Consider the following 27,215-nt stretch of genomic DNA (forward strand, 5'->3'; position numbering starts at 1 on the left):
CATAGCTCCTACAACTATTATTTTTTCATCCAATAGGTGTCACTAGTATTCAGTGGCTTAGGAATAGTGGCTCAGCATTTTTAAAAACCAAAGCACTTTAAGTCTGGTGATGGATGATCGTCATACTTGTTTCACTGGTGTATTGATTAAACATAAGTTCTTAATGAAATTCATCAATGTCACTTTTTCTGATTTTTGACGTGCAGAGATGGAACTGTAACGTCCATTTTGCCCTCTTGACAGAATGTATCCTTCAATCTTCCACCATTCTAAGGCAGAAGCTGTTTAGGTTTATAGCATTGTGGCTATATGTTTCTTCCTCTCAATGCTTCAAATACCTAATAAGGTTTGTGCTTTGTTGCCTCAAATGATTAATTTATCATTTAACCTCACACAAATCCCCACAAAAGGTGCTACTAAACTTCCTCAGTCACAGCAGCATTCTGATCAACATGTATGACAATTGTGATTTTACATTTTTTTAAATGAGTGAAGTATATTTTTTGTGCGTGTTTTTAAGAAAATCTAATTATTAAGTTAATCAGGGAAAATGTTAGATGCTGTTGTAGGTGCTCTGTTAGGTTTGTGCTATTCGCTTATTATTATGGTTTGTTGCACAGTCAGCCAAATGTTAAGACTGGATCTGGCATTTTTATCCACCTATCGTGTCATTCCCAAGGATTCTTGGGATAGACATAGGTTGATGTTTGATGGTGTTAAAGATGTCATCACTGGATATAAACTGTTCCCAGTAAAGCTGCCTTTTGCAATTGATTGATGGTGAGTTTGCCAATGCCAATGGTGTTGAAAGTGGCGCTCCAGTTGTTTTGGAACTGTACCCAAGGCATCTATTACCATTGGTACAAACAGTTATACTAATTATTATATAAAGAACGGTTGCAGAAATTGAATATGTCTGGTTTAATGAAAAGAAGGACTAGTGGTGACGTGATAGCAGTGTTCCAATATCCTAGGGGTTGCAACAAAGAAGGGGGAGTCAAGCAATTCTTCAAAGCACCTTAAGGCAGGGCAAGAAGCAATGGATGGAAACTAATCAAGGAGAGAAGCAACCTAGAACTAAGAAGAAATTTCCTGACAGAACAATTAATCCATGAAAAAATAGCCTCCAGAAGTTGTGAATGCTCCAATACTGGAAGTTTTTAAGAAGAGATTGGGCAATCATTTGTCTGAAATGGTATAGAGTTTCTTGTCTGAGGAGGGGGTTGGACTAAAAGACCTCCAAGTTGGCATCCAACTCTGTTATTCTGTTATTCCAGTAGTTTTGCAGCTGGCAGCCCTGGTTGCTCAGCCAACAATCCTGAACCTTGTAACCTGGTAAATTACCAGATGTTCAGGAACTCCAAAACCTAATGCAATCCTTGTTGACCCAGGCAACGACTGATCCAGTATGGATTTCTGTAAATTAGATCACACCATATGATTTATGGGGGAGACACTCTTCATCTGACTCCTCTGGTAAGCCCAGAATGGTTGAACCTCTGGCTTAGCTCTCAACTTCCTCAGAGCACACAAGCTCCACAACAATGTCAAGGAGTGGGGGTCATCATCATCATCTAAAATTAGTGGTCCCTGAATGAGATGGGTTCTCCATGGCTTGCATTTACAGGTAGTCCTCAACTTACAACCACAACTGAGCCCAAAATTTATATCGCCAAGTGAGAGATTTGTTAAGTGAATTTTACCCCATTTTACAACTTTTCCTGCCACAGTTGTTAAATCAATCACTGCATCTGTTAAATTAGTAACACAGTTGTTAAGTGAATCTGGCCATTGGCTTGTCAGAAGGTTGCAAAAGGTGTTTGTGTGACCCTGGGACACGTCAACCGTCATAGATGTGAGCATCCAAATGTAAATCACATGATCATGGCAGGGGTGGGTTCTACTTACCTTTACTGCCGGTTTGCAGCGGGGCCGTGCGCTCTTCTGTGTTTTCGGTGATGTCGGAATCGGTGGGCAATGATGTCAGAGTCGGTGGGCGGAGCCTCCCGCTGGTTTTACTACCGGTTCTATAGAACCGGTGCGAACCGGGGGCAGCCCACCACTGGATCATGGGGATGCTGCCACGGTTGTAAATGTGAAAAATGGTCATAAATCACTTTTTTCACTGGTGGTGTAACTTTGAATGGGCATTAAACAAACTATAATAGTATATAGTATGTTGAAGGTTATCTGTATTTTTTTCTCCAGTTTGTCCTTCCTCCTGCCTCTTCATTCCTCTTCTTGAAGTTTCATTTTCTTTTCTCTTTCTAAACAAAAGAAGGAATAATGGCAAGGGATTTTAAGCTTTTTAATTTAACAATTAAAGGCATTGCAGAGCAAAAGGTGCCAGTATACTAGTGTGCCTTTGGCCCTCCTAAGTAGCGGGGAGAGCTTACTGTGTGCCAGTAACTGGAAGCTCTATGGATGATTGTCTGTAATATGTCCCTAGCAGCATTTCTTGTAAAACTATTGTACTAAAATATCAAAGCTTCAGGGAAGACGGGCTTGCACTGATTCAGCTATACCTAATCTGCCTATGGAAGATGAGCTTAGAGGAGGGTCCCCCCCTCTCTTGTGGTTAATCAGTAATCCCCTTTCAACATAATATGAAAACACAAATATGCAATGCCTTGTCTTATCTGCCATTCACAGAAAATTGCTCTGACTAGTCACGAATAGGTTTTTTTTTTTTATATATCCGAGGGAATGAAATTCATAAATCCATGTGACCCAGTTAATTCTCAAGGTCACATTCTTCTTTGTTGCTAGACGTGTTTTTGTTAGCCCTCATTTTTTTCCCCAAGAAATGTAACCATACTTTTGTGGTCAGGCTTAGCTTGCACCACAAGAAAAGCAGGTTGCCATATCCTGCTCAGGGAACCTATTTCTTCTCGAAAGGCTAAATATTCCCCAAAGTCTTGGGGGCGCTTCCAAGTCTCCTAAAAGAGGTGCTGGTCTCTGGAGAGGAGAGGCAGGTGTTTTTAGATAAATAATTCAAAAATTTGACATGCTGCCTGTCCTACATGTACTTCTCCAGTACATTCTGGGGTCAAACATAGCAACCCTGTGAGGAAAAGGGAGAGTAACTTTGAGTATGTGACAGGATTTTTAATCTGGATAATGGATCAGGTCAAAGCTGTGGCACTGAATTTGCTACATCATTCCAGCCTGTTTATTCATTGTATATATACTATAGAGCAGGGGTCTCCAACCTTGGCAACTTTAAGCCTGGCAGACTTCAACTCCCAGAATTCTGGGAGTTGAAGTCCTCCAGGCTTAAAGTTGCCAAGGTTGGAGACCCCTGCTATAGAGTCAAAAACATACCCCAATGTTCTTTAAAATTAAATTAGCCATTAAGTCAATAAAGAAAGCTGTAACCTAAAACTCCAAGACCTATGACCAAAGAAAGCAAGCAAACATAAAGCATCAATCAATTTACCTCACATCCGTACACTGCAAGGTGTTTGTTTGAGCTTCTTGTTCAGTTTTCTGACTCCTGGCAACCACCTAGACTAGTCCCTGCAGTTTCATTGACAAAGGTTTTTTTGGAAAATGGATTGCCCCTGCCTCCTTCCTAGGGCTGGGAGAGAGTGACCGGCCCAAGGTCACCCAGCTGGCTTTGTACCTAAGGCGGGACTAAAACTCACAGTCTCCCAGTTTCTAGCTGGGATGTGTTTAACCACTACACCAAACTGGCTCTGAATGACCTACATTGCAAGGTAGGATATAATTAAAAAATAAATAGCACATGTAAAAACGTGAACGTATTTATATGCCCTCAAAAGGGCAGCCTTGAGAGTCCTAAAGCAATAGGGCTGCAGAAAAAAAAATCCCTGCTCCTAAACTAAATCATCAGAAAAGGCATTTTTCTTTAGTTGGGTGTCCCTTGGAGGGAGGGAAGGGGGAAGGAGGGAGGAAGAAAGTGAGGGAGGGAGTGAGCGAGGGATGGAGGGAGGGAGGAAGGGATGGAAGGATGGGAAGGGCAAAAAATATTCTTTGTCAAAAGTCCTTTGGGAATGTTTTCATGGTCTGTGATGCAAAGATTAACTCTAAGAAAGCTCATCATTTTGTACTACTGTGCTATTATAAGTGTCTATTCTGAGACTCTTCCACCAATATAAAATGAGTGTTTCCTGTGCTTCTATGTGGGTCTTAACAATAGCAAATCAGGGAAGTGTTCAGCGAATGCTAATAGGCAATGCAGGCGAGCAACTTCAACCACATTTCTACTGTGTTTCCCTGAAAATAAGACTCTGTCTTACATTATTTTGAACCCTGAAATAAGAGCTTGGCCTTATTGCCATGCGCTCAAAAGCCCGATTGGGCTTATTATCAGGGGATGTTTCATTTTGGGAAACAGGGTAGTTGATACCCAACTTTTGAAAATCTGCATCATTGGCAACTAAAATAACTACCGGTATGCTGGTTTCAGTTAGAAATACAAGGTACCATTACAGAAGCATTTCTCCAAACATTTAGTAGGGCATATCTTTCTGGAAGGAGCAAATCTTTCTTTTCAGACTTTTATTTTCTTCACAAACACATGGCATGTTGTTCTGCAAGATTTTTTTAAAAGATTTGTTTTCATTTGTTCCCTTCTCCTTCCTATCAGATTTATCCAGATATATGGATCTGTTAATAAAAGTTATTCTATAATCCCTATTAACTTCTCCTGAGGGTAGACTTGCATCACAAATGTTATTATTACAATTTCCAAATCACCTGTGTTGGATTCAGCTTAATAAATTTGTCAGAAAACAAATAGGCATTTAATAGGGATCTTCTACAGACCAAAGGCTTTTAAATGTTCAGCAGACTGAATTACTGGAATGGGGAAGCAGGAGTATTTTGTGGATGATGATGATGATGATTATGGATAGCCCACACACTAAGCCACTGCCCAAATACACTTCCAGGAGATAGGAGAAGCTGTACCAGAGTTTGTGATAGGGAAGGGTATTATCCTGAAAAAAACTCCACCATTATCAACCAACCTTCCAGTATTGAAAGGTTCTATTAGAACACACCCATTCCAAAATGCTTATTGAACTGGCTTTCAGAAGGACAGGCAACATGGTTTCTGAGCTATAATGCATGGCAGTACCATTGAGTAATGCATGTACTCAATGCTAAGGGATGTTGGGAGCTGTAGTTCAGCAATAAAGGTGGGATATAAATTAAATAAATAAATAAATATGTAGGGCACTGTATGTTTTCCTTGAAGAGCAATGACTCAGAGCTGTATAAAGCTCCCAAAATCTTATCTACTACTATATTACTCTTAAAAAGCCATTATTTATGTATTTTATATATTTCCAGTTAATCCTCGACTTACAACCCCAATTGAGCCCAAAATTTCTGTCGCTAAGCGAGACAGTTGCTTAGTGAATTTTGCTTCATTTTACGACTACTTCTCACCACAGTTGTTAAGTGAGTCATTGCAGTTGTTAAGGTAGAAACACCGTTGCTAAGTGAATCTCGCTTCCCTGTTGACTTTGCTTGTCACAAGGTTGCAAAAGATGATCCCATGGCCCTGGGACACTTTACGCATTTTATGACTTTTTGCTGAAAAATGGCCCATAGCGAACCATTGGTTTGCTTAATGACCACCAAAAAAGTCATAAAATTGGGTCAATGACATGGATTCACTTAAGACCATCACGATTTACGACCATGATGGGCAGCTTCCATTACAGTCATAAGTCAAGGACTATCTATAGTCGGCTATTACCTGCTGATGTTACTGTTATATTTATTTTAGCTAAAATATTTTGGACCTTTTAAAAATATTAAATGTATATTTGAAATATAATTGGTGTACGTATACCTGTAGTATAATATTAATGAAATTTGTTAAAAACTCTCTTTGCTTTTTCAATTTTTTCCCCATTTTTCTTTAGTTGAAATGCTCAATTGCAAGCTGAAAAGCTGCACGTTGATAGTTATGATTGACTAAACTTTGACCTTATATATTGGCTGATAGAAGAAGGTTTGATACTTGATGCGGGGTGGTTTTTTTTTTAGTGAAATAGGTTTCAAAGAAATCAGTTATAATACTAAAATTCTCAGAAATGTTGTGAAGGGTTCCATTAATATAAATATGGGATATGCCTATTTTATTTCCAAGCTTTTTCTTAAGTCATGACTTTCTTAAGCATGACTTTCTTAAGCTGCAAATATTTGCAAGATACTTATTATGCCAAACTTCAGGTGCTGGAAATGAGTCAGTCAGTGGCCTGTCCCAAGTTTCTGCTAAGCAAACAGAAATGCAAACAGGTGTTTTTAGAAAGTTTGCAATGTAACTGACTGAAAACTGTATGTATTGATTTACAGTATCATGTGTGTACAGTAGGGACATAAACCCTACTATACAGTGCATATGAAATATAAACACAAATGCTCTTAACAAACCTGCAAAGTTGAACTTCAAGCCAAACTTGGTGCAATGTTGAATTTCTTGCTGTAGTGTGCATGTTGAGGTCGGAATGGGCCAAGTTGCTGTGTCACCATGGCCTATTTACCGCAGGACAACTCGCCACAGCCAACTCGCTATGGGACAATTTATTTATTTAAGGAAATTTATATTGCCGCCTATTCGCACATGGCGACTCAAGGCGGCTTACAAGTATATAAAAACCTCATATATAAAACAATAAAACTAATAAAAGAGAATAACCATATATTAATATAACAAAATAACCCCCCACCTCCCGCCCTGGCGACAACACATCACACGAGCCATTTAATGGGCTCCATCCCACTTTGCTTTCCCCAAGCCTGCTGACAGAACCAGGTCTTCAGCGTCTTCCAGAAGAGTGTTAGAGTGGAGGCCATTCTAATCTCTGGGAGAATGATGTTCCAAAGAGAGGGAGCCACTACAGAGAAGACTCTTCTTCTGGGTTCCACCAGGTGTATCTCCCTAGGGGATGGGACCCGCGACATTCCTTGCCTCCCTGCTCTGGTGGGTCAGGTAGATGTAACTGTCAAGAGATGGTTTCTCAAATAACCTGGTCTCATGCCATGAAGGGCTTTAAAGTGACAACCAGCACCTTGAATTGCACCCGGAAGCAAATCAGCAACCAATGCAACTCCCGCAAGAGAGGTGATACATGTGCATACCGAGGTCTGCACAAAACCATGCGGGCTGCTGAATTTTGCACCAAATGGAGCTTCTGGATGCTCTTCAAGGGCAGCCCCATGTAGAATTTAACAATTCTATTTAGTTATTTAAAATAAATTTAAAAATATTTTAATTTTTGCCATTCACATTTCATTCTGTCCCTCCTTTGGCATCCTTTCTTTAATAAGTCTATTACATTATTTATTTGATATTAGTGTAACTCTTATCCTGCAGTGAGTTGGCTGTGGCAAGTTGGCTGTGGCAAGTTGGCTGCAGCGAGTTGACCATGGTGAATTGGCCGCGGTGAATTGTAATAGGCCCCATACAGATAGCCCTTGACTTAACAATGGCAACTGGAGCCAAAATTGCCATCATTAAGTGATGCAGTTGTAAAATGCAATGTCACATGATCATGTTATTTTTTATTTATTTATTTTTATTTATTTTGTCAAGCATGTATAAGATAACAGATATAGGTATAAACATTATTATGAATACATAATATGCAGATCATTAAACTAGGACCTCATGTAGGACCTCATGTGATTGCAACTTTTAACTTCTTGCCAGCATCCCCACTGACTTTGCCTGTGGAAAGCCAGCAGGGAATATCAGAAATTGCAATCATGTGCTTGTGGTTCACTGTTAATATCATCATCACGGGCCAGGCACCAAGTACCCAGATCACAAACATGCAGCAAGAGGAACATCTAGCTCACCATTTCACTCTCACCAGAAGTTCAGCAAAATAACAGAAGATTAATGAGTTTCTCAGTTATAAATATCCACGCTGAGCTAACCCAGTAAAACTGATGGGATTACTTCTTGGTTCTTGAAGCTATGGGGCTCCATCTGTTTAAAAACATCATCTGACAGAGCTCAGGAAGTGTGATTTTTTTCGGTTGCTGCACTTGTCCTCTAGCACATCATGCTCTCTAACATTTCATTGGCCCTGACCCCAATGATATTTCATAAAGTTTTTAAAATGTTTATCTGGACCAAACAAGTTGGGTGGTTAATTTAGCCTGTGAGATGGATGATCATTTACTAATGGTTTGTGTTATCCTCAATTGCCATTATGTGTTTTTGCATCATTGTTGATGAGTATTGATTTTTTTAACCGTTAGCTACTGAGAGTCACCGTTGCAAATAGAATTAAGTAAATTGTCTCAAAAGGAAACTATTCTGAATACAGTGCCTCATCATAATGTTAGTCCATAGAAGAGGATTACTATGTCATACATAGTGCAACTAACCTTTGCTACATGACCCTGTTCAATTGATTACATATCTCTAGCTTCAAAGAAGCAATAATGTGTGCGGTAAATTCTCTGACGTTCTAATTTTTCAGCACACCTTGAAACAGAGATTTCTTTCATCTGCTCTGAGCTACCACTAGGTGTTAATTTTAATTTGTACCTGTGGGTGTCCTTTTTTCAATAGGACAGACTGCCTACGTTTCCTACCTCTCAGGTCACATTCCTCAAGCTAAATTTGGACAGAGCCCTCATGTGTTACAATGCTAATGTAAAAAAAGTCAGCAAACATGTAACACTTGAAAGCTGTGTGAGGTCAACACACTTTGCCAGCAATATTGATATACCACCACTGAAGTGCAGTCATCGTAGTTCTGAAAAGGAATTAGCTGGTTACACTCAAATTCATGAATATATGAACGAGGGAAGTGGGACTGAAACTGCTTTAAAGCTATTTCCCTTTTATTTTACTTTTTTTTTTGTATTATGAATTCGCAGAGAAGCAGAGGAGGGGAGGACATTCGAGGGCCTTCCTCAATTACACCTAACAATAGCACAGCCACAGAGATGCCCAGGCAACATTTGTCTTGATTGTTTCTGTTCATTGTGATGTTGCCTTCAACAGTGAGAATAATTAACCAGTGGAACAGCTTGCCTTCAGAGCAGGGATGAAATGCTCCCGGTTCGGACCGGATCACCTGATCCGGTAGGGATGGCGGTGGGTGGTTCGGAGAACCGGTAGCAAAAATCCCTGCGCCCCCCCCATGCTCAGCTGAGTTGCACGATCATCAGAGGCTTTTTTTTTTTTACTTTTAAAAGCATTTTTTCTACAACCTCTTCCGACGAAAAAATGCTTTTAAAAGTTTTTAATAAAGCCTCTGATGATCGCACGGCTCAGCTGGGATCCTCAGTGGCTTTTCAAAGCATTTTTTAAAATGCCTCTCTGACGATCCCAGCTGAGTTGCCTAATCGGCAGAGAGGCTTTTCAAAGCATTAGAAAAAATGCTTTGAAAAGTAAAAAAAAAAAAAAAAGTTGGCCACGCCCACCCAGTCACATTACCCCCCCCCCCGACCAAGCCACATCCACAGAACCAGTAGTAACACATTTTACATTTCACCCCTGCTTCAGAGGCTGTAGGTGCTCCATCACTGGAGGCTTTTAAGAGGGGGGTTACTACATCCACATCAGAGGTGGAAGGTTCTGACCAGTTCTGGAGAACCGGTAGCAGAAATTTTGAGTAGTTCGGAGAACCAGTAAGTACCACTTCTGACTTGCCCCTCCCCCAAATATTCTCTGCCTCCCACGTCCCAGCTGATTAGGAGGAAATGGGGATTTTGCAGTAGCTTTCCCCTGGAATGGGGTGGGAATGGAGATTTTAAGTATCCTTCCCCTGCCACACCCACCAAGCCATGCCACACCCACCAAGCCATGCCACACCCACAGAACCGGTAGTAAAAAATTTTGAAACCCATCACTGATCCACATGGAAAGAAGTAAGTAGTGGGGTACCACAAGGCTCCATCTTAGGCCCAGTACTCTTCAATATCTTCGTAAATGACTTAGAGGAGGAAATAGAAGGGGAACTCATCAGATTTGCAGATGACACTAAACTTGCAGGAATAGCCAACACTCCAGAAGACAAGCTCAGGATCCAAAAAGATCTTGACAAACTTGAACAATGGGCCTTATCCAACAAAATGGAGAAAGGTAAAATTTTACATTTAGGCAGGAAAAATTAAAGATAAAAGTACAGATCAGGCGAGACCTGGCTCAAAAACAGTAACTGTGAGAGGCACATTGGAGTCCTAGTGGATGATCACTCGAATATGAGCTAGCAGTGTGCAGCAGCAGCTGAAAAAGCTAATACAATCCTGGGTTCTATAAACAGAGAGGCATAGAATCAAGATCATGCGAAGTATTAATACCGCTTTATAAAACCCTAATAAGACCACACCTGGAATACTGCAACCAGATGTTGCAAAAAAGATGTTGAGACCTTGGAAAAAGTTCAGAGAAGAGAAACTAAGATGATCAAAGGCCTGGAGATTAAAACATATGAAGAACGGCTGCAGGATTTTAGTTTGGCTAGTCTAAAGAAAAGAAGAATTAGGGGCAACATGATAGCAGTATTCCAGTATTTGAGGGGGCTGCCACAAAGAAGAGAGGTGTGTGTCAATTTATTTATTTATTTATTTGTTCGATTTATATGCCGCCCTTCTCCAGAGACTCAGGGGGGCTTACAATGTGTTAAGCAATAGCCTTCATACTTTTGTATATACCTGCTTAGTAGGGCTTTCGGCCGCCCCCAAGCGGTGTTCTTTTTATACAAAGTCAGCTTATTGCCCACAAAATCCGGGTCCTCATTTTACTTACCTCGAAAGGATGGAAGGCTGAGTCAACCTTGAGCCTGGTGAGACTTGAATTTGCAGGCAGCTGGTGCTACTTAACAAAGCACCAGAGGGCAGGACAAGAAATAATGGTTGGAAACTAACCAAAGGGAGAAGCAACCTGGAGTTAAGGAGAAACTTCCTAACAGTGAAGACAATCAACAAACGGAATAGCTTGCATTCAGAAATTATGGGCGCTCCATCACTGGAGGTTTTTAAGAAGAGACTAGACAGCTACTTATCTGAAATAGTATAGGTTCTCCTGCTTGATCAGGGGGCTGGATCCTGTCCAGCTCTATTCTATTCTTTACTTTGAAAGAGATTGGACAGCCACTTGTCTGAAATGGTTGAGCAAGGGGTTGAATTAGAAGACCTCCAAGGTCCCTTATTATTCTGTTATTCATCCCCAACCTATGACTGATATAGGTTTAAGTCATCCTTACTGTACCATTCTTCATCTTTCCCCCACTTAACCAATAAGCACCCAACGATATAATGCATCCACCAAGGGTAGAGTTAAAAAGAAGAGTGAGCCCTGGTCTTTTCTAGAGCTTCATCTTTGTCTCAAAAGCGAGAAGGGGTGGTAAACAGTCTGGTAAGTAGTTTGCATTTAGTGGCTAAATTGGTTGCAGATTCTCATTAACTGGATCCCCGTCAAACAGTCTTGCACCCAGAATCTATATCATTTACAAGGCTTCTCTGATTCTGGTTCCTGATATCTCTGGTTTGATTTTATATATATATTCTTTCTACTTTATTCCAAACAGAAGCTTCAGCTCTCTACATCTCCTTGATAGGTCTTCGTTTTCCATTTTCCATCTTTGTTCTGAAAGTGCTGTCTGACAGAGTGCTGGGTTATCTATCCTACCTTTGTAGTAAATTAAATAAAGCACAGAAACTACTGTGTGGGTGTAGGTGTGTTTGTAGATTTTTGATTAACAACTGTGGGAAAGAGATCGCAGTTCATGTAGCTTCAAAACCTTCCCTACAAAAATAAAATCCCTTTCAGCTGCGCCCAGTTATATTTTATGATTCTTACACTTGTCCTGATCACTTAGAACGGGTTTCATATTGTAAAAATGGAATATGTGAATTTTGTTTCTTTCAACACATTGAACACATTATTGCACTGCATCAGAAGATTAAGATTCTTTTTCTCATATATTTTCATAGTTTCTGAGACTGTAACAGATTTGGTTACAACAGGTAGTCCTCAACCTATGACCACAATTGAGCCCAAAACCTATGTTGTTAAGTGAGAAATTTGTTGAGTTTTGCCCCATTTTACAACTTTTCTTGTCATATTTGTTAACTGAATCACTGCAGTTATTAAATTAGTCACGCGGTTGTTAAGTGAATCTGGCTTCCCCATTGACTTTGCTTGTCAGAAGGTTGCAAAAGGGGATCACATGACCCTGGGAGACTGCAACAGTCATAAGGATGAACCAGTTGCCAAGCATCTGAATTTTGATCACATGATCATGGGGATGCTGCAAAGGTTGTAACTGTGAAAAATGATAAGTCACTTTTTTTCAGTGCCATTGTAACTTTGAACTGTCACTAAATGAACTGTTGTAAATTGAGGACTACCTGTAACTTATTCCACACAACTCTGAAGAGATTCTTTGCTCCTATCATTTTGAGAGGCATTTGTGGTTGTGAGAACTCCCTAAAGAATCGTTACTTCTTGGTGCCAGGCTTCTCTGAGGCCTGGTCATTTTGATTTTAAGTGCTCATGTGACATAATGACATAATGACTTTTATTTACTGTCACTGTTACATCATTCTGGAGCTGCTTATTAATGTGTTGACGTGTTTTTAAATGTTTGCATATGTTTTATAGTTAAATTAATAATGTTTGCCTGACACCTCAGCGCTTAGCACTCCTCTCTTAAGTATATGGTGATGAATCTCTTCATGTTGCAAACAAATACATTTGGGGAATTAAAAAGAAACAAATTTCAATTATACTGCAATTAAACATGTATAAAATGCTCTAGAAAATTTGGCCTATTCCTGATGAAGACAAGATTTATGAACCTGATGAAGACAAGATTTATGAAGACATTTATGAATTGTCTTCATAAATCCCCTGGCCTTCTGAAATAAAACCTCTTTTGGGAATGTCACTTTTTATCCATTACAACACACTCTGGTCTTCCCTTGGAAGAGGCAGAGGCGTCCTGACCTAGGCTGCACTCCTTAATTCCTGATGAGTCATTTTTGTTTTTGAGCTTCTCCTAATCTGGTTGCTATAAACTGATGGAAAATGCTAATCATTTCTCTGTGTTTTGGTACTATAGTAAATCTTTTAAACCGTTTTGGACTTTGGATTAAATTGAACCATTGTTTGTTGCCAGATATTCCTGATGGTAAAGTTTTCTTAATGAAAAACCAAGGATGGAAATACTGTTACATCCACAGGTAATATGTGAATGTCTTATATGCAGGTAGTCTTCAATGTACAACACTGGAGACCAGAATTTTGGTTATATCAAGGCACCCTGGATCTGATTTTTCAACCACTTTTACAGTAGTTGTTAAACAAATCACAGTCAATAAGTGAATCTATTATCCCAAATGGTGGTGGTGGTTGTTATTATTATTATTATTACCATTATTATTATTGTTGTTGTTATAATAATAGTTGTTACAACAGTTGTTATAATAATAATAATAATTGTTGTTGTTATAATAATAATTATTATTATAAATAATAATAATAGGCTACAAGACTATACAGTAAATGCAAAATGGAATACATTAGGATCTGTAGAAAGTCAGTACCCACACCCTCCTAGAGAATGAAATGTATTGGGGAATATTAAAAAGGCAAGACAGAATATTTCACCTGAAGGAGAAATGGGAAAAAAATCTTAAGGGAGGCAGAAACCATCCCCAGTCTTCCTGCCCCAAGCAGAAAATGAGAATGACAGCTTTTAGAAATGCAGATTTGGTAATTCATTCAGAAAGACTGGGTCAGAGGGATATACCAGAAAAGCAATACAATTAGGCAAGCCAAGGTTGACAAGATTAGCCCAGACAAACATCTATGACCGTGATGGCGAATCTATGGCATGCGTGCCACAGGTGGCACGCGGAGCCATATCTGTGGGCACGTTGCCCTAGCTCAGCTCCGGCGCGCATGCGCATGCCACCCAGCTGATTTTTAGTCCTTCTGGGCCCACTGGAAATCAGGCAACAGGCTGTTTCCAGCCTCTGGAGGGCCTCCGGGGGAGGGAAAGCCTGTTTTTTGCTCTCCCCAGGCTCCCCAGGCTTTCTAGGTCCAACCGGAAATCAGCAAACAGACTATTTCCGGCCTCCAGAGGGCCTCCGGGTTGTGTGTGTGTGGGGGGGGAAGGCCATTTTTGCCCTCCCTAGGCTCCAAGAAAGCCTCTGGAGCCTAGGGAGAATGAAAAATGGGCCTAATGGGCCCACCGTGTCATTGCATGCCAAAAGTGGGGGGAGCTCTGTAGGGTCACGTGGGCATGCACATGGGGGCGGAACGCATTGAATTATGGGTGTGGGCACGCGCGCGCGTGATCCCCCCACACTCCCCCCACTTTTGGCACGCGACGGCAAAAAGGTTAGCTATCACTGATCTAGGATTTGCATTTCCCCTTTTGCCTATAGAGCCAGCCATGTCCTCATCACAATCTGACAACACCCATTAGAATATTAAAGGACATGTTCTTGCATAAGAACAGGAATCTCAAATACAAAGCCCAAAGAAGGTATAAAGCCCACCCCACTCTCAACTCCATTTTGTCAGCTGTCCCAGAACTGCGTGCTGTATGTTAGTTCTGTTCACCAATAAAAAGAATCTTTCTTTCCAATCAACATCTGTTTTATTCCCGGCTTGGAACTGGACCTGAATTTTTCTTCCAACAGATCAAAAGAAAAAGGCCTGATTCAAACATTGCATGAATGGGGCTGAAGCTGATTGTGACAAAGCTGGAAAACATGGTCACACCTGCAACAACTATTTAAAGCAGCAGTTCTTTCATAAAAATTGTTATGGTAGCATTTGCTAACCTAGCATTGCCCCATGGCTCTACCAGGGGTTTAAAGTCCACAATCAAGTCATTTTATGGAGCAAGCAAGTTATTTTGTTCACAGGAAGACAGCCAACCATGCACAGTACTGATACCTGTAAAACAACAGCAGGTATTCACAGAAAAGGATACACTCGATATACATAGCATAAATGAGGCTTGTTAAGAAGAGGTAACAGGCACTCCCTCCTTAAAGGGATAATACATCCTTAACCCACAGTTTCAAAACAAACTGAAAACAGAGCAAGCAATAGGGGATTATTCAACATTTAAGTTCTGGTTGGCTGATTGGGGTAAAGCTGGACTAAAGGGATAAAAAAAAAGTTTGAAAAAATGTAATTCCTAACAGATACTGTATATAACATATGTGATGCATTATTGTTATATTATTAGTAGTAGCAGCAGTAGTAATAGCGTTACATTAGCCAAATTCAGCAGAGCTACATTGTTTTTCCTTTTCTTGAATAGTGATTCTTGGTAAACTTTATAGAAAGCAGCACGTATTCTTACTTCAAATCAACTACTCAGTTGGCCTGAATTTGAGAAAGGCAATAATGCCTCTGAATGTAAATTAAATATGGCACTTACTGGGGGGTGGGGTGGGAAATCTGAACATGCGTGTGAGCACACGTACACACACATTTGAATGATACTTCTACTTTTTATATAGATTTTGAAATGCAAGATGGAATGAGCTACATATTAGGGTGAAATCCTGTAATAGATTTCCATAATCAGCATGTTGTTATATTGTCAGACTCCAGGTTTCTGGTGGCATCCTCATAGTAATGAGAATGCCACCAGAAATACCCAGTAATATCTGTGAAACAGAGGTGGGTTTCAGCAGGTTCTGACCAGTTCGGGAGAACCGGTAGCGGAAATTTTGAGTAGTTCAGAGAACTGGTAGTAAAAGTTCTGACTGGCCCCACCCCCATATATTCTCTGCCTCCCAAGTCTCAGCTGATCAGGAGGAAATGGGGATTTTGCAGTAACCTTCCCCTGGAGTAGGGTGGGAATGGAGATTTTACAGTATTCTTCCTCTGCAACACCCACCAAGCCACACCCATCAAGCCATGCCACACCCACCAAGCAGTACCCACAGAACTGGCAGTAAAATATTTTGAAACCCACCACTGCTGTGAAATCTACCAATTGCCTTAATATATTTACCTAGTGCAAGAAGACACACAGACACACACACAAACACGACTCTTGTTTCCTCTGCACTCAGAGGTAGGAGGTATAATCAGGTACCATTTTTGTACAGAAGTTGCCCCTGTACCTTAGAACATATCTTGCTCAGAAAAAGATTTTACAAGGAATTGCACTCCACACTAATTCAACCCTTAATAGAGAAATTTAGATAGGGTGAACTTGTGGGCTTCATAGAAAAGCCTGACTCTGGTGCCAGATCTTTTGTGTTTTAATGTATTTATTTTATTGTACTGTAGATAGATACTGGGTTTTGAGCAGTGGTGAAATCCAAATTGTTTTACTACTGGTTCTGTGGGTGTGGCTTGGTGGCCGAGGTGTGGCTTGGTGGCCGTGGCAGGGGAAGGATACTGCAAAATCTCCATTCCCATCCCACTCCAGGGGAAGGATATGGCAAAATCCCCATTTCCTCCCCACTCCTGGGGGAAGGATATTGCAAAATCTCCATTCCCACCCCACTCTGGGGCCAGCCAGAGGTGATATTTGCTGGTTCTCCGAACTACCCAAATTTCCGCTACCAGTTCTCCAGAACCTGTCAGAACCTACTGGATTTCACCCCTGGTTTTGAGGCATTCAAAGTTTGATTCCAGATGGGTGGCCATATAAATGTTTTAAGAGAGAATGGGAAAGATGGAGGGAGGGAGGATGGATAGATAGGTAGGTAGGTAGGTAGACCAATCATTCAGACCAATGGGGTTTAAGTTTTTTTTTTTAAAAAAAATAAGTGCCATGAAATCATTTATACAAAATCTAAATCCTGTACTCCAAGCCGTAAAACTTCCCTATGTTCAGAGATCCATCCATTGAACTTGATGATTTACTCAATGAATGAGATTTTATTTTATTTTGTTTTAAATTATACTTATTTCATAATCTGGTCTTGGATTATAAATAATAAATGTTCAAATGATTCTTAGTGGAAAGATCTCTGAATGTTATACTTTACTGTATTATTAAAATAAGTATTATTTCCTAACAACTTGTTCTTGACAATCTGTTTAAGCTCATGTACTCAATGTGGTAAATAAAGCCCCCCTCATTTGTGATCTTATTCAGGAGGGGGGAGCGGACCTGGCAGGTATCACGGAGACCTGGTTGGGCCATGAGGGGGGAGTTCCCCTCGTGGAGATGTGCCCATCAGGCTTCCGGGCATTTCATCAGCCGAGAGCTCAGGGCAGGGGCGGGGGGGTGGCGGTCATTCTAAAAGAAGGTCTTGATCCGAGGGAGACCACTGTACCTCAGATAGCCGGATGTGAGTCCCTTTTTGTGAAGTGGGGTCGCGGGGTGCAGATGGGTCTGTTGATCACGTACCTGGCTCCCTGCCACGTGGCAACGACCCTGCCCGAGCTCCTCAATGTTATAGCCGAGGTGGCGGCTGATACCCCCAGACTTGTGGTCATGGGGGATTTCAACCTGCCATCCATCGGTGAAACATCTGAGGTAGCTCGGGAGTTCATGGCTTCCATGACGGCCATGGACCTGACCCAAGTAATTCACGGCCCTACTCATATGGGGGGACACACTCTGGACCTAGTTTTTATCTCTGGTCAGTGGTTGAGTGGCCTCGATATAGGGGATGTAGATATCGAACCCTTGTCATGGTCTGACCACTCGCTCCTTCGACTTGACTTTCTGACCGCCGTACCCCGTCGCAGGGAGGCGGAACCGACCAGGTGGTTCCGCCCCAGGCGCCTGATGGACCCTGATAGGTTCCAGATGGAGCTTGGGCCATTTCCTGAGACTCTAGCTCATGACTCAGCTGATGACCTGGTGGCCGCCTGGGATAGGGCGGCTGCCGGGGCTTTGGACCGGGTCGTGCCTTTGCGGCCTCTGACCCGGCACCGAACTCACCTAGCTCCTTGGTTTTCCGAGGAGCTGAGGGAGATGAAGCGCCGGAAAAGACGCCTAGAGAGCAGTTGGAGGGCCAGTCGTTCCGAGTCTGACTTGACACTGGTAAGATCTCATATTAAGACCTACCTAGTGGCGATAAAAGCGGCGAAATCTAGCTATTTTGCCGCTCTTATCGCGTCATCAGATAACCGCCCAGCCACCCTGTTTAGGGTGACCCGCTCCCTCCTCCATCTGGGAGCGCGGGAGGACCCCTTGCAGGGCCGAGCTGAGGATTTTGTACAGTATCTGGATGATAAAATAACTCAGATTCGGGAAGACTTGGCCGCCGACTGGGTTAGTTCAGACGAGATGACTGAGGCAGGCCTTGAGAATGTTATCTGGGAGGAGTTCGATCCTGTGGCTCCCGAGGACATGGACAGGATCTTGGGACGGCTGAACGCAACCACATGTTTATTGGACCCGTGTCCCTCCTGGTTGGTGCTGGCTTCCCGGGAGGTTACACGAGGCTGGCTCCAGGGGATTATTAACGCTTCTTTGAGCGAGGGTGTCCTGCCGGCCGCTTTGAAAGAGGCGGTGGTGAGGCCTCTCCTCAAGAAGCCATCCCTGGATCCGGCTATTTTGGCTAACTATCGTCCAGTCTCCAACCTTCGCTTTATTGCGAAGGTTGTTGAGAGTGTGGTGGCGTGACAGCTTCCCCAGTACCTGGATGAAGCTGTCTATCTGGATCCGCTCCAGTCCGGCTTCAGACCTGGGTACAGCACGGAAACGGCATTGGTCGCGTTGGTGGATGATCTCTGGAGGGCCCGGGATAGGGGTTATTCCTCTATCCTGGTCCTATTAGACCTCTCAGCGGCTTTTGATACCATCGACCATGGTATCATGTTGCGCCGGCTGGAGGGACTGGGAGTGGGGGGCACTGTTTTGCGGTGGTTCTCCTCCTATCTCTCCGACCGGTCGCAATCTGTGTTGACAGGGGGGCAGCGGTCGACCCCAAGGCGCCTTGTTTGTGGGGTGCCGCAAGGGTCGGTCCTCTCGCCCCTCCTGTTCAACATTTATGTGAAGCCGCTGGGTGAGATCATCCGTGGTTTTGGGGTGGAGTTCCATCAGTACGCTGATGACACTCAGCTGTACATTTCCACCCCAGACCATCCCAACGATGCCTTGGAAGTGATGTCCCGGTGCCTGGAGGCCGTGCGGGTCTGGATGGGGAGAAACAGGCTTCGACTCAACCCTTCCAAGACCGAGTGGCTGTGGCTGCCGGCGTCCCGGTATAGCCAGCTGACGCCATCGCTGGTTATTGGGGGCGAATCATTGGCCCCCACAGAGAGGGCCCGCAACTTGGGTGTCCTCCTGGATGCGCGGCTGTCCTTAGAAGGGCATATGACAGCCGTGGCCAGGAGGGCTTTTTGTCAGGTTCGCCTGATACGCCAGTTGCGTCCCTTTCTGGACCGGGACTCCCTACGCACGGTCACTCAAGCACTCGTCACTTCTCGTCTGGACTATTGTAACGCTCTCTACATGGGGCTCCCCTTGGGGTGCACCCGGAGGCTCCAACTGGTGCAGAATGCGGCTGCGCGGGGGATTATGGGAGCGACGGGGCGCTCCCATGTGACTCCTCTCCTGCGCGAGCTGCATTGGCTTCCGGTGGACTTCCGGGTGCGCTTCAAGGTGTTGGTGATTACCTTTAAAGCGCTCCATGGCTTAGGGCCAGGGTACTTACGGGACCGCCTTCTGCCACCAATAGCCTCCCACCGGCCGGTTCGCTCCCACAGAGAGGGTCTCCTCAGGGTGCCGTCGGCCAGACAATGCCGGCTGACGACCCCCAGGAGGAGAGCCTTCTCTGTGGTGGCACCTACCCTATGGAACAATCTACCCCCAGAGATACGAGTGATCTCCGACCTCCGGATTTTTCGTCGGGCCCTAAAAACTCATTTTTTTCAACTAGCTGGTCTGTCCTGATTTTAGGGTTAGTTTTAAAATTTTTAAAATTTTAATATTTATTTTAATTGACAAGTTTTAAATTATGAGCCAAATTTATAAATTATCTTAATTTTATTTTAATTGTGATGTTTGTATAGATGTTTTTTATCTGGCTGTTCACCGCCCTGAGTCCGAAAGGAGAAGGGCGGTATAGAAATGCGAATAAATAAATAAATAAAATAAAATAAATAAATGTATTCATACCATCAAGTTTAGTATTCACACTCAGCTTTCACTCCCCAGTTTTTAATCTTGCCCTCTTAATGTTGCTCTAGTAGGAGCTCTACTACAGTATCAAGTACACACTTACCAGAACACATGCAGATTTAATGTGTAATAATAAAAGCTGGTGAAAGCGGGTTTTCTTTGGCTTTATCTGGGAAATTGCATTGGCAGTTATATATTTCCTTGGCAGCCTGAATTTTTATTGCTAATTCGTAATAACCCTGTAGTTACAAACTTGGAAACCACATCATTTCAGTTGTTTTAATGCGATGCATTCAATTCTTACTCATCTATGCAATGATATAATCAGATGTTCTTGCATTCATTTGGGGGAGAAATCTACTGAACTTTTCCAACTTACATTTCCCTCTTCAGAACATCATTTTAATAGTTATATGTACATTTTCTTGCCTGAGTAATATATATATTCTGCAGAATACGTTCCAGAGCTCTATACTGTAGTTTTGTCAAAAACCATACATCAGCCAGGAGTATGAGTTTATCTAGTTTTTCTTACTGGGAATGTCAGTGAGATATCTGGTAAGCTTATGTTGAATTCAAGGATATTTACATGTTATAGCAGTTTTATTATTTAATAGAATTTTTTTTCAGCTTCAGGTAAGATACATTATCAAAGTTCAGTTCCCCCTATTCAGTTCCATACCTAAATCTTTAATACCCCAATTATCATTAAATGGCAATAGAATAGAATAGAATTCTTTATTGGCCAAATGTGATTGGACACACAAGGAATTTGTCTTGGTGCATATGCTCTTGGTGTACATAAAGAAAAGATACATTCGTCAAGAATCATAAGGTACAACACTTAATGATACTCACAGGGAAACAGTCAATATAAATCTTAAGTATACCAGCAACAAGGTTACAGTCATACAGTCATAAGTGGGAGGAGATGGATGATAGGAACGATGAGAAGATTAATAGTAATGCAGACTCAGTAACTAGTTTGACAGTGTTGAGGGAATTATTTGTTTAGCAGAGTGATGGCATTCGGAAAAAAACTGTTCTTGTGTCTAGTTGTTCTGGTGTGCAGTGCTCTATAGCATCATTTTGAGGGTAGGAGTTGAAACAGTTTATGTCCAGGATGCGAGGAGTCTGTAAATATTTTCGCAGCCCTCTTTTTGACTCGTGCAGTATACAGGTCCTCAGTGGAAGGCAGGTTGGTAGTAATTGTTAGAAATAAAGAATATACCTACAATTCTAGCTTTGTGCTGCCATTTATTGATTCCTTTTAAATGTATTTTTGGCTTTTAATGACATAGTATAGGGAAGTACTCAAAAAAGAGAACTGGAACCAAAATTATATCATATTTACAATGAACCTGGTTAAAAATAAATCCATTGAATAGGTTTCTTATGAAATTTCAATTGGTTGCAATTTTTAGAAGGGATCCAAGGAATGCAATTAAAACTTTCGGAAACTGCTATACAGTATGGCTTGAGGCTGCCAGTTGCACGGCCTTCAAATGATTCATTTTATAGCAATGGGTGTTGTCATGATGAATTTGTAGCAGTGTTTACCACCAGATAAAATAGGTGATACTATTTCTTTAAAAAAATTGCAGTGGTGCAATTTTTAAAAGTAAATAATTCTTTGCTTGGTAAAGCTCAGCTAAACAGTAGGATAGTGTTCTGCTTGGAACGTAGAAATGTGACCTTAGTCCAATTTAGAGACAGCAACCTGCTACAGGTAATCCTCAACTTACAACCATTCATTTAGTGACCATTCAAAGTTAGAACAGCACTGAAAAAAGTGACTTATGATAGTTTTTCACAGTTACAACCTTTGCAGCATCCCCATGATCATTTGATCAAAATTCAGATGCTTGGCAATTGGTTCATACTTATGACTGTTGCAGTCTCCCAGGGTTATGTGATTCCCTTTTGCAACCTTCTGACAAGCAAAGTCAATGGGGAAGTGACTAATTTAATAACTGTTCGGCTATGCATGCACATGTATCTCTTCCATTTCCACGCGTTATCATGTTGTTATCAAGTTGCTATAAAATGTGTCTGAATTCACATGATCAAAAAACGTATTCATGTTGCCACAGACATATCACCATGCTGAAATTTCAAGGAGTGGGTAAATGCTTAATGTTCATCAAGTCTTTAATTTTAAACAATGTTTGAAATTCTGAAAAAAAAATCTGCAAAAAATGAAAATAACTGCTTAAATTCTTTAGAATTTTCAACTAAATATTAGTCCCGTTTGTTGATTTTAATACATATTTGTATAAAACAAATGTGAACATGCCTTTTATTAGACCAATTAGAAACTTTTAATTTACATATTTAGTCTATAAATACATATATAATATAATATCGAATAGGGGATATGGTGGCCTAATGGTTAAGCAGCTGGGCTTGTTGACCAGAAGATTGGCAATTCCAGACTCAAGCACTGTTCTTGTCCCAGCTCCTGCCAACCCAGCTGTTCAAAAACATGTAAATGCAAGTAGATAAATAGGTACCACTTTTGTGAGATGGTAACAGCATTCTGTGCCCCTTTGGCATATAATGGAATACAGATATGTAATTAATTTTGACTGTAGTATTATTTTAAGAATGAAGCATTTATTTATTGGACTCACAAGGCCACCCAACTCCAACAGTTGTAAATGTAAATCACTAACAAGAGATATGCCATATTTTTTGATGCACAATATCATATTTATTACATTGTCCCTGGCAACAGATACTACACATGGCACACAACTGTTCGTGTTTGGGCTAGCATACACAACAAGGTAGCACAGGCTATGAGAACTATTTAGGAAATGACATGCTTCAGATACCGAGTGATCAAAACACCCAATGAATGAGCCTAAAAACATAGTGGTTGAATTTAAATGTTTGACTAATTTATTTGTATCCTGCCTGTATTATTGTTACAAATAACTCGAGGTGGGGAACATATCCAATATACCTTACTCCTATTTTTGATGACAAAAACAACAACAATGCTGGGAAATGAATTGGGCTGCGTGAAAGTGATTGGCCCAACGTAGTAATAGCAATAGCATTTAGACTTATATACCACTTCACAGTGCTTTACAGCCCTCTCTAAGTGATTTACAGAGTCAGCATATTGCCCCCAACAATCTGGATCCTCATTTTGCCCACCTTGGAAGGATGGAAGATCGAGTCAACCAAGGTGTCCCAATTTCTAGCCTGGGACTTTAAACCCTAGACCCGTGATGGCGAACCTATGCCACAGGTGTCATGCAGCGCCCTCTCTGTGGGCACACGAGCTATCGCCCCAGTTCAACTTTGCTGTGCATGTGCATGCACCTCCCACCAGCCAGCTGGTTGACGGGTCTCTGCCGGGGGTGGGGCAAATGCTGGGGATATGCATGCATGCATGGGGGGCAAGGCGGATGTGTGGGGACCGTGCGCGCATTGCATTTTGGGGGTTTGGGTGTGCACATTCGCAGGCACACATGTGCGCATTTGCAGACACCCTAGCACACTTTGGGCACTCTGTCTGGAAAAGGTTAGCCATCATTGCCCTAGACCAGGGGTGGGCAAATGTGGCTCTTTTACAACCTGTGGACTTCAACTCCCAGAATTCCTGAGACAGCTTGGCTGTCTCAGGAATTCTGGGAGTTGAAGTCCACAGGTTGTAAAAGAGCCACATTTGCCCACCCCTGCGCCTAGACCAAACTGGCTCTATTTAATTAATTGATTAACGTTAGTGATTCTTAAAGCAACGTCATCCTTTTTCTCATTTTTTTTCTTTCTTTCCTTCCACCTTCTTTTTGCTTTAAAAACATTGACAGTTCATGCCATCTAGTCAATGTATCCCTTTATGATTCTAGAAAAGGGAACAGCAGTTTCTTGATGTTCTATTAAGAAAAGCAATCAGAAACAGTTTGTTACATTGGTTCATACATACCATCAATTTGCTAGAGTTATCTCTGTTTCTCAACCTCATCAACTTTGAGATGTGTGAACTTCAATTCCCAAAATGATGGCTAGGGAATTCTGGGAGTTGAAGTCTACACATCTTAACATTGCTGAGAGTGAAAAACACTGTTACAAGAAGCCTTCAGCATACAGCAAGTTTCCCAATTTTCATTTCTGGAAATGAAATGAGTTATTATCACAGGTTTTCCTAAAACTCCACAAGATACCAAGCTAATTAGAGTAATTGGAAGTTGCTGCTAAAGAATGCCAAACCACAATGTGAAATTAGATAGGTCACTAGGAGTTTGGTATCACAAGATCCAAAATGGATGTAGCTAAAGAGCTTAAAGGAGGCCAGCAAACATTCTGTCACATCCTGGCTACCCCATTGGTGACAGCTGTCAAACTGATCCTTGTGCAGAAATGGAAAGCAGGAGTCCACTAGAAATAGCACAGTGGTATGCAAACTTTTAGGAAATCAGAATGATGAACCAATCAAAGCATACAATTAGAAATTTATTTATTTGTTTGTTTCCATTTCTATACCGCCCTTCTCCAATAGGACTCAGGGCGGTGAACAGCCAGAGTAAAAAACAAAATTTAAAAACAGTTTAAGATAATTAAATATTTTGGCCGTAAATTAAAACAACCCAATTTAAAATCAATTTAAAATTTAACTCAAGCCAACCCAGCTAGTTGAAATAAATAGGTTTTCAGGGCCCGACGAAAAATCCGGAGGTCTGTTATTGTACGTATCTCTGGGGGGAGGTTGTTCCAGAGGGTGGGCGCCGCCACAGAGAAGGCCCTCTCCCTGGGGGTCGCCAGCCGACATTGTCTGGCGGACGGCACCCTGAGGAGGCCCACTCTGTGCGAGCGTACTGGCCGGTGGGAGGCTATTGGTGGCAGAAGGCGGTCTCGTAAATATCCTGGCCCTAAGCCTTTAGTCAGAAATAAAGACTACAATCTTTTATACTTACCACACCAGTTTTATTCCAAAAATGTGTGGGGTTGTGCAGTAAAACATTAAATCAGCATCAAGTTAGATGATGTAAGACCATTAATTGAGTAATGAAAATAACTAGGAAGGGGCATTATAATATTTTAATTAGTCAGTATGAACAACTTGCTTCAGCCTAACATATTTAAATATCTTGCTAGCTAGTAGCTCCTACTGAAATTAATTCAAGTGGGAGAATTCAATGCGGTCTCACATTCTTTAATTAATATTTGAAAGCGCTTCACTGTGAAAGGCCCAGTTCTGCTCATTTTTTAAAATTTACATTTTATTTGTAAAGGTTCTTATATCTCATTGATTAGTAACCTGCCTGTTCATCTAATCCTAAAGTGGCTGTTGTTGTTGTTGTTAGTCATGAAGTTGTGTCCGACCCATCGCTACCCCATGGACAATGTTCCTCCAATCCTAAGGTACAAAAATGAAATTGCTTTCATAAAACAGACAATAATTATCATTTGCTCAACTGTAGACTGACGCAGTTTCACTTCTCAATTAAACTGTTAATATTTGTTAATCATCTACATTGTAGAAATACTGTTTACCTGTAACAATGAAGTAGAACTTTACAAATTCAGATCTCCTTCATGGTTTTGTTTTTTTTTAATGTTGGAGGGGAGTATCATAAATTAAATGTACAGTCCATGGGCAGCGAAGGAGGCTATTATAGATAGATAGATAGATAGATAGATAGATAGATGGATGGATGGATGGATGGATGGATGGATGGATGGATGGATGGATAGATAGATAGATAGATAGATAGATAGACAGACAGACAGACAGACAGACGACAGACAGACAGACAGACAGACACAGACAGACTTCTTTATTGGCCAAGTGTGCTTGGACACACAAGGAATTTGTCTTTGGTGCATATTTAGTGCATAATCAGGACAAAGCACTGTTTGCATCTCTCTGTAAAATATTCCGAATTCAATATTTATCAAAATAAAATGCCTTTTTTTTGCCTGCAGCCAGCCTTAACATTTCTGAAATCCAAGTTCCAAAACCGCTATACAAGATGTTGCGCGCTCTCGCTCTCCCTCCCTCCTCTTATTTAACGGGAGGGGGGCGGTCTTTTAAATGCAAAGATGCTCCGTTCCGCCAACTCCCTAGTTTTCCATGAAACAGACGGAAACTTGACAATATCCCCTCGCTCTGCCCCCTGAGTTCTTGTAGCTCACACAAGCCTTTCTTCTCCCGGTTGGCAAGGGCGCGCACAATAGTGGCGCGCTTGTGCGTGCTCCACTTTTCAACCCGGTCCCTGAATCGAGCCATTGTTTTCTTCTGCGATAGCTTGCTTGCTTTTTTTTTTTTTCCCCAATCCCCAGAGAAAACAGGGGGTAAAAGAGGCACCTTGTGTAAAAGTTGCTGGCAAGGCTCGGAAGGGAAGGGAAAGAGAAGGCGAAGGAAGCCCCACCAAAACTGCGCAGCGCTGCAAGCCCCGCTCGGTCGCTGAGCGCGCAAGGACGCCCGAGTTGAGTTACCTCAGACATTCCAATGGAGTGAGGCAGCGGCCGGCCGCGCGGCTCCGTACACCAGTCGCCGCTTCTCTTCTGCAGCCGCCGCCGAGCCAAGGGAGGAGGCGGCCGGCTCTCGTTCCGCAGGCGACAGGTCAGTCTACGGATCTTCCTGCGCTGGCCCACTTCCACTCGCGAGGGTGGGATGCAACGCTCGGGGAGCAGCTTTCTTTCTTGGCAAAGATTGCGGGGCGTTTTGATCGCTGGTGGAGGCGGGGGGGGGGAACCCATCGATCCCACTGAGACCGACCTCTTAAAAGCTTCAGGCGGGCTGCCCCAAGAAAAGCGTGGGGGGCTTTCTTTCTTTTTTTCTCTTCCTCTCGTCAGATTCCACCCCCGCCCCCAAATTTATCCTTCCTGGATCCCTACAAGCGTGGGGTGGAGGAGTTACTACTCTTAAAAAATTAAAACGCGTCCACGCGTCTTTTGCATTTGATCGGCGGGCTGTTGCTGGGGGCAGGGCGCGCGAGAACCAACTCCGATCTTGCAAGATGCAACTTTTCCAGGATCGCCGTTACGTTTGCAGATGGAGTGCTGGAATGGAAAGCGGGGGGGGAGGGGGGAAAGGGAAGGAAAAGGAGGTTTTTCCAGGAATTCCTGTTCTTTCTACAGCAGGAGAGTTTGGGGTTGAAATTGAGATTTTAGAAAGGGGGAGTAGCAGTG

The 27,215-nt window shown here is 42.1% G+C and overlaps 1 protein-coding gene and 1 long non-coding RNA gene across 5 annotated transcripts in view; one reads left to right on the forward strand and one right to left on the reverse strand.

Moving 5' to 3' along the window:
- The window catches only part of LOC117673183 (uncharacterized), a 33,394-nt gene extending 6,546 nt beyond the window's left edge, over nt 1-26,848 (reverse strand). Inside the window, exons 1-2 of the long non-coding RNA XR_004593457.2 lie at nt 26,520-26,848; nt 1,909-2,267 (exon numbers count right to left, since the gene is read on the reverse strand). This is a non-coding gene — a long non-coding RNA (uncharacterized LOC117673183). The remainder of the gene's footprint in view (nt 1-1,908; nt 2,268-26,519) is intronic.
- PLCE1 (phospholipase C epsilon 1) overlaps nt 26,147-27,215 on the forward strand; it is a 137,556-nt gene continuing 136,487 nt past the window's right edge. For all 4 annotated transcript variants that reach the window (XM_034430402.3, XM_060683014.2, XM_060683013.2 and 1 more), the window contains exon 1: nt 26,147-26,646. The gene's annotated coding sequence lies outside the window, so the exon portion shown is untranslated. The remainder of the gene's footprint in view (nt 26,647-27,215) is intronic.

This window comes from Pantherophis guttatus, chromosome 6, assembly GCF_059756535.1.
Source record: "Pantherophis guttatus breed Tessera chromosome 6, ASM5975653v1, whole genome shotgun sequence".
Taxonomy (NCBI): domain Eukaryota; kingdom Metazoa; phylum Chordata; class Lepidosauria; order Squamata; family Colubridae; genus Pantherophis; species Pantherophis guttatus.